The following is a 9,005-nucleotide window of genomic DNA, read 5'->3' on the forward strand; positions in this document are numbered from 1 at the left end:
CTCTGTATAGTAGGTCACAGAAGATAGCCCTTTTAAGGTTAGTTTACTGTACCTCTGTCAAGCAGGGACACAGAAGAGATCTCAGGGGTAAACGTATGATCTCCCATCCACTTGTCAAGATTTCTCTTGAAGAGGGTCAGTGAGGGGCTCTGCCTAACATGGATTGTAATTTTGTTCCAGAGTGAGGGGAGCCTCTGGGATATGAATCTGTCCCTCCAGCATGTCCTATTTATTTCTGTGCTGAGGTTCAAGTCCCTGGAGTGTGTAGCTCTAAGGGATTTGGATTTCCTGAGGTGAAGCATGTCCATTAATTCTGCGTTGGACATGGCTTTATACATCAGACACAGATCGCTTCTGAGTAGGTGGTACGCAACTGAGTAGAGCTGGAGTTTCTTTAGCCGAGCTGCATAGGGCATCTGTTTGAGCCCCTTGATCCTCCTGGTGAGGTACTTTTGGGGTCTTTCCAGTTGCTGCAGGTGTCGGGTAAGGTAGATCCCAAATGGGGCATTGTATTCAATTATGGGCCTGATAAGTGATGAGTAGAGGGGCACAATGACCTCTCTTGATCTAGATGTAAATCCTTTCATGATAAGGTGGGCTATATAGAAGGTCTTTCTAACCACTTTGGCAATGTGATTGTCAAAGGAGAGATTGCTATCTACTTGGGTCCCCAAGTCCCTAATTACTTCTTCGTACTTAATGGATTACCACCTATGTGGTAATTTGTGGGCACTTTGTTTTTCCCAAAGGGGATGACTATGCACTTTTTGGCATTTAGCACCAGTTATCCGTCTCTGTGAGACCCTTTTGGAGGATGCTTGTGTCAGCCAGAGAGTTGATTATGGCACCCAGTTTGCAGTTATCTGCGAATTTGGTCAGCCATAGTCAACCCATGTTAGCTGTACCTCTGAGAAATATTTACCGAACAAGAGAGGTCCCAGGACTGAGCCTTGTGGGACACAACTTGTAACTAGTTTAGAGTCTGACATGGCACCTGCTATTCTGACCATGTGGGTTCTATCCCTGAGCCAGTTTGCAACCCATCTTGTGACATAGGGGTTGATATTTAAGCTGGTAAGCTTATTTATGATGCCCAAGTGGGGTATTGTGTTGAAGGCTTTTGCGAGGTCCAGGTAGGCTGTGTGGACTACCTTCCCTTCATCTATGGCTCTGGTAACTGTTTCAAAGAAGTTGACCAGGTTCAAGAGGCAAGATCTGCCCTTAACAAAGCTGAATTGGTTAGGATCCAGTGTCTGGAGGTTCCCAATGTCTTTGTTTATGATTTCCATGATGATACACTCCATAGCTTTGCAGACCAGGCTAGTCAGGCTTATAGGGTGATAGTTTCCAGGGTCTGTTGTGGCACCACCTTTGTGGAGTGGGACCACTGTTGCTGTATGCCATTCCTTGGGTACATATCCTGTAGTAAGGCTGAGACTGAACAGTGACTTTATATGAGGGTTTAGTTCTTCTTGGAGCTCATGTAAGATGCAGCCCGGGACACCGTCTGGTCCCATTGATGCTGTGTTTTTTGCATCTGTGATCTCAGGAAGGCTACACTCTGCTGGGATAGATATTTGCTCTTTTTGGGGGGGGGGGGGTTTGCACTGAACCTTTCTGCCAGGATGTTGGCAATGTCTGTGGGTTCAGTGTATTTTTTGTCATTTTGCACTAACTCAGAGCATATCTGGGAGTTGCCTCCAGGTTTCTGACATAACTAAAGAAGGCCTAGTGATTTTCTTTAGTGTCTTGTGCAATTTTTCTTTCGAAGCTGTCCTTAGATGATTTTATGAGGGATCGTAGTTTCTTGCTAGTACTGATCAGAGACGCCTTCCCTTTTTGGGATTTTGCTCTATCATGTAGTAGCTTTCTCCTTCTGTTGTATAGCTTATTTATGGCCGGGGTCCACCAGACAGGTCTCCTTCCTTTGGAGGAGTGAGTCTTGGTTTTATTTGGGATAGCATGCTCCATGCATTCCTGTAGGTGTCCATAGAATGCTTTTGTAAAGGATTCTGCATTTTGGGCCGTATTTTCCACTGGCCTGGGGGCTTTCAAGGATTCCACCTCGGTTTTGAGAAGTGTAAAGTTTGCTTTTGAGAAGTTCTTCACCGTGGTTTCCTTGGCTAGGTGTGGGGACGGAATATGGATGTCCAGTGAGATAAGTTTATGGTCTGATCTTACCAATGAGGGGTATACTCTGGTGTGGAACATAGAGACCCCATGTTGGTGATGACCAGATCCAATATGTTTTCCCCTCTTGTGGGAGTGGTGACCAGTTGTTCCATAGCATTTGAGTTTATAAATTCTAGGAACCATTGGGCGAGGGTGTTTGGGCTTGAGTAGTTTTCCCAATCAATGTTTAGGTAGTTGAAGTCACCCAATATAATGGTGTTTGGAGAGACCTTCATATTCTCCAGTGTTCTCAGGAAAGCTGAGTGAGGTTCCTGTGTTTGGGAGGGTGGTCTGTAGCAGGCTACAAACTGAAAGGCAGTTTTGTCCACTGCTAGTTGCACATGGATGGTCTCCGATGCCTCGTGCAGTGCCACTAACCTGGAGGTGTGGGTATCTTTGATAAGTATGGATACGACCCCTCCTTTTGTGATTCGGTCCGAGTTTTGGGGCCGGAAAGCATGGTATGAAGTATAACCTGTTAGTGCTGGGGTGCTCTCGAGAGCTTTGAACCAGGTTTCTGTTACTGCACAGATATCGATATTCTCCATACTGAGGAGAGTCTTGAGTGCGTGCATCTTGAGGTTTAAACTTCTGGCATTGAGCAGCATTACCCTTAGTTTTTTTTTCTTTGTGTTGTCTATGGAGGTGGGTTTGTCTTTTGAGCCTTGCCTAAAAAAGGCACTATGGGGGAGGCAAGAACCTTTGCCAGTATTCGCAAACCCAGGGGTGACAGGTGCAAGTCATCCCTAGCGAAGCAACATGGCTTGTCGAGCATGTCATCCCAGGCTGACAGACACTGGATCCCCTTTGAATGACACCAATACTTTAGCCAATTGTTAAAATTGATCATTTTGTCTTTATACTGTGGCATCATTCTTGATGAGGGTAAGATGCTACTCAAGGTCAGGGTCATACCAGTCTGGGCTACATGATCAAAGAGCTCCTGTACGTCTTTTTTCATGTAGTCCAGGGAGGTACATCTCAGGTCATTCACACCAGCATGGACAATGACGGAGTCATATTTGTACTTGCTTTGGAGTGACCTGAGTGCTTGTGTTATGTGGCAGATCCTGGCACCCGACAGACAGCTTACAGTGACCTTCTCCTTGTTCAGCCTGGTGAGTGGAACGTCAGTGTGTCTGACAATAGAGTCACCTATTACAAGTGTATTAGGTGAGTTGTTTAGCCTTAAGGTCTGTGACTGTGTGGCACACTGACTTTGTGAGCTATGTGCTATGTGGGTATTGTTTCATGGTAGGGGTTGCTTGGATGTCTGCTTTGGAGGTCTCTGCTGCTTAGGCAGTAAAAAGTGAATAAGGTTTTCATTAGGTTTATGTACATATCTCTTGACCATAGTATATTAATATTATGCTGTTAAGCAGAATGTACACTTTTTTGTAATTATTGCCAATAGTCTTTTTATTGTAGTTTGGAGCTTTTCTCTCAAGGTCTCAGCTGAAAATGGATTTCTAGTCCAATTGGGCCTCCCCAGTAAACAAATTTCAAATAAATAAATGTTATTTACTTTGTTATGCTCAAGCAATGGCCGGTCCATGGAAAATTGTCGTACATGAAACCGGTCCTTGGTGCAAAAAACATTGGAGACCGCTGGTGTAAATCCTGTAAGAATGAAATGCAGCTTTTAAATGCCACCTGTCTAATGAAACAAAAACATTTCACTGCTAAGAAATGCAGCTTTTAAATGCCACCTGTCTAATGAATCAAAAACATTTCACTGCTAAGAAATGCAGCTTTTAAGTGCCACCTGTCTAATGAAACAAAAACATTTCACTGCTAAGAAATGCAGTTTTTAAATGCCACCTGTCTAATGAAACAAAAAAAATTCACTGCTAAGAAAGCACAGAGATTAATGGAAGTGTTTTTTTTCTCTGGCAAACACTCCCATCAGAGCAGCTTTGCTATTGCCATAGACAGCACATAATGCCCTGATCACTTTTCAATTACTACTGTTTTCAGCAATAACCTTCCATTTTCCCCTCAGCCTCAATGTACTTCATAACTGCACTTTTTCATTTGTGTGGATATGTTCCTTATATTCACTTCCCCAAGACTCCGTACCCAACAGTTAATAAAAATGCTTAAAATGTTTCTTGACAGGTAATCCCTAGTGCTGACAGTATTGATTGCTGCCTTATTTAGAAGGATAACCCTTACATATCTTTCACTTTCCATTGGCTTTCCCAGGTTTATATGACTTCATTGAAGTTTTGGAAACTCTAAATTCATATTGTCTTTTTTCTTTTATTTCAAGTTTTGAGAAATTCGGTCATATGGTCTTGACCATATGAATTTCGAGTTTCTGAAAACACAATCAAGTCATATAAACCCAGCTTTCCCATATGTGGTCCATCCAGAGTCGGCCTTAGGTCAAGTGGTGCCCTAGGCAAAAGGGCTCCACAGTGCCTCCTACACCACCTGGTGCCCCCATCCTAGTCTATTTATACCATCCAGTTTACTAGAAAAGCACCGCTGCTAGAGCGTGCCCTAGGCACCTGCCTAGTTGGCCTATGCCTAAGGCCGGCTATGGGTCCATATCTAATTTATCTGTCAGTAAATTTCTGATGCCAATTCCATGATATTTCATTCCATGGCTATGTTTTCTGTTATACTTGAACTATGAGGTGACAGTTAATGCATTTTCTGATTTAACTATGTTGTAGTATTTCTCTATTCCCCATTCTAGTGCAATCATGCATTCAGTATATTTACATAAGAATGGTGTGGGTGTATAATGTCCTCCATGTGTGGATTTTTCTCTCTGCAAAAATGATCCACCCATTTCTAACAGTCAAAAATACAATCACAGATCAGTAAGTTTCACTGAAAACAGCTAAATCAAAACTCACTGTAAAGCTGTATTAAGTGTTTTGAAAATGATCACTGTAGCTTAGTTTAGGAGGAAATCTCTAAGATACTGCATTGTTAAACGTATACTATGTTTTACCAGATGCATTTTCTGAATTCGTTTTTTGAAACTTACAGTTCTGTAGATAACGTTCTGCCCTGATCCTTGAAAACTGATCACATGCTGCACAGCTCTCACCATTACCAAAACAAAAGTTACACTGTTCGGTACATTTGCTAGGCTATTCAATGCCCTGATTTCATGACACATATGCAGTTCCTAAAGAAACAGTTAAATATCTAAGCATATTACTTGATTAAACCTTTTCCTTGTCCACCCAGAATATCACTGTTCACACCAGTTAAAGATGGCTATAATACAGGCAAACTGCTCTCCACTTGAAAAACAATGACCCTGGAAAGGGTTCTGTGTCCTAAAGCTGAAGCTTGGTCTTCTTATAATTTCAGTTGCTTCAGCTTGCAATACCATAAGACACTAGACCATCCTAAACCAAATCTACTGTCTGTGATTCACTTTCTCTCTCTCACTCACTCTTGATCAAACACACATACGCAAAGAGACTGCATGCAAACAAGCCACACACATTCACAAATACTCATATACACACACACACACACACACACACACACAGACACACACACACACACACAGATATATATATATATATATATATATACATATATATATATATATATATATATATATATATATATATATATATATATACACACACTTTTGCAGACGCACTTCATAGATACATACATACATGCATACATATTCCACACTCATATGCATAAACAAACTCACACACACACACACACACACACACACACACACACACACGCGCGCGCACCCTCATAGCGACACACTTCATGGACTCATACATACGTGTATACACACGCGCACACACTCCACTCACATGCACATACATGCACTCATATGCATAGACAAACTCAGAAACAGACACACACTGAACAATAGGCCCCTGCCCAGGAATCCTGTGTGGCTACTGCTCCTCAGAGAGCTTACTAACCGTTTACTAACTTTCTTTAGCTATACAATGACTTGCATAAAAGCCTTCTCTCTCTCTTAAGATCCAAAACTTTGAATGGTCATTTACAAATAAAAAAGAAAATCTTCCAGAAAGCAAATTATGAATCATTTTTCCCAGATACTTGCTCAGTGAAATCCATTTTAACAGATGGGACCAGACCAGTACCCCTCCCTCAAATACATATAACCAATACTGGGGCTGCTGTTCCTCAGAATAGGTTGTAGGTCCCCATGGGTTGCTTTTAATAACTGAGTGATTTGTGGAGATGGATTCTTTGAAATGCTCCTTGGTTGATTTCATCTTAATAAAATGTCCTCCCAGACTCAAAAATTCTTCCCACACTTCTTAGATTGATTGTTCAATCATTACAGTAAGAAAATTATTGCTAAACTATCAAAATGTAAATGTTTCCTGACTTACATTCTCTTGTTATAACCGCTTTAGCTCCTTTTTTGTACTTTATACTTGATATTTGCAGTAAGTTGCAACCAAGCCGGAATCCTATGATACACCAAAGAAAGTTCTACCTATGGGCATCACGTTGCACACATTAAACATACTGATTCCATGTGTTTTATCAACACTCAACCTTCACATTCCAAATGGATACCCATAGACATTCAATTCACCAGAGACTCAGTATTTGACTTAAAAATATGTTTTGTTCCGTTAATTGAGTTTGGCCTTTGGGATAGTTTTGGTCTAAGTTATGCTTAGATTTGGTGTTATTGCAGCTCTCTCACACCCCTTTATCCTTACCTCATCTTATCTCCTAAATTACTGGCTCTCAGTCGTCTTACTTCCCTCTTCTCTTTGCATCTCTCTCACACTTCTTCCCCTTTCTGCTCTTCTTCCCACAGCACGCCTTTCTCTCAACTACGTTCTGTCTTCTTCCCATTAATGCACTACCCCTGTAAACAAATATAACTAACTAGATAGATAGATAGTTAGATAGATAGACAGACAGACAGACAGACAGACAGATAGATAGATAGATAGATAGATAGATAGATAGATAGATAGATAGATAGATAGATAGATAGATAGATAGATAGATACATTTCTGCTTATCACATTTGTAATTCATCATTTCTTTACTCATAAGACATTGATGAAAAGGGGTTTTAAAGGCTAATCCATTTAATCGGTTATCATATGATGGTACACATACAAATGCACATACATACTCAAATTAAATACATAAGCATAGAATCCCCCTCATGCTTTTATTAACTTTCTTGCCATGAAGGTTTACCAATATCTTTCCATTCTCTTATATTCATTACTAGGTCTTCGTATAGGTACTCTTCGATTTTCTTAAACCTGACCCTGCTGGACAAACAATTTCTTGATTATTCGGCTCATTTCTACAACCTCTCATTCATAAATCTGCATACGTAACCAAGGGGCCTACAGCCAGTCTGCCATACTGACCTCTGCAACACATGCATAAATTGTGAAGGACATGTCAGGCATTAGTGGGTCTGCAGGTAATCTCTATGAGGAACGCATTCATAGAAAATCCAGAAGGGTCTTCCTTCTAAATAAAGAAGCATGCATGGAATTCTGTTCAGGAGAGTTAAAGAATTCTTGAGACATGTGCAGGGAAATCCTGTCCAAAGAAGACAATTAAATCTGAACATATATAGTAACTTAAATTTTCTGATAAAGAACAGAAAAGAGACAAACTATGAGGGTATCATGTCTGTCATTTTACATTCCTAGAATGAGGACCTCAGTCAAAAGAGCTTTGCTCTTGATTGCTTGCTAACCAGATTCTATCATCAGGAAACCCAAGTGCTTTTCCTGTGCTGGACAGCTATTTACGTTTGAGTGCACACAGCTGATCAGGAATATATTTGCACATGCACACTAGTTGTATTGTTGCTTTTAAATATACTTTCACATAAAGCATCAAATACATTTTTTAACCTGCCCAGAGAAAGAATAGAATGGTTTCACAGCATTACTTCTGAGAGACTTTTTTCCTTTAGTGTTTACTTTGTTAATGAAGCTAAATGTTTTGAATTACTTAGCAAGTTAACATAAATATGTCTCTTCCCTTTCCCCTTACTGTCTAATCAACACATCAGCCATTTCTGTCTTTAAGACAGAATAAAAAAAAACAGGCAGAATTTCTTTCTGCATAGCCATAACAGATTTCATTTACACACTTTGCCTGTTATTTGTGGACCCCCAACACTACAAAGCATTTGAACCCACAATTCTCTGTATTAAAAAAGCTGGCAGCCCACACTTGAAGGTCTGATAGGCAGACTTGGGTTGACATGCAATAACTGAAGTGCCTAACCAATTCCATTTCCTAACAAAAGAATTGTTATGTGCAGAGGGAAGAAATGCTCCGATCAAGTTGTAGATGATAGGGGCCATTGATGACAATGGAGTAGGCCATTGTAAATACACAAACAACCTCTATGATTAAACCTCTGTCGAAAACAAAGCAGCTGCCTCCAAGGTTTATCACTGCCCCTCCAGTCTATGTGAAGATTCAACAGGTGAGGGAATGAATTGGAGCAAAAAGGTCATTTCTTAGAATTAGTGGAAGTGCCTCATTAGAGGGCACATTTCTTAAAAATAGTATCCTGGAAACAAAATGTTGCTGTATCTCTCGGCTTGTCTTGCTATCCACCCAGGTATATCAGGGCCCCCGCATCCCCACCATAGCCTAACATTTAACAGCAGATGAAACTGATGATTAAAACACTAAAAAGCTCTACACCCCAGCAGTCTATGAATATTGAGGTGGTTCTTTCGATGTTTATGATTATGGTGGTTGATTACCTAATTCCTTGTCATGAATAAATATGGAACAGTTGACTGGGGCAGAATTAATGCATTTAGCAATGACAAGTACCAGGGAATTAACATGCT

The sequence above is a fragment of the Protopterus annectens genome, chromosome 17.part0 (assembly GCF_019279795.1).
Source record: "Protopterus annectens isolate FY-2018-M chromosome 17.part0, PAN1.0, whole genome shotgun sequence".
Taxonomy (NCBI): domain Eukaryota; kingdom Metazoa; phylum Chordata; order Ceratodontiformes; family Protopteridae; genus Protopterus; species Protopterus annectens.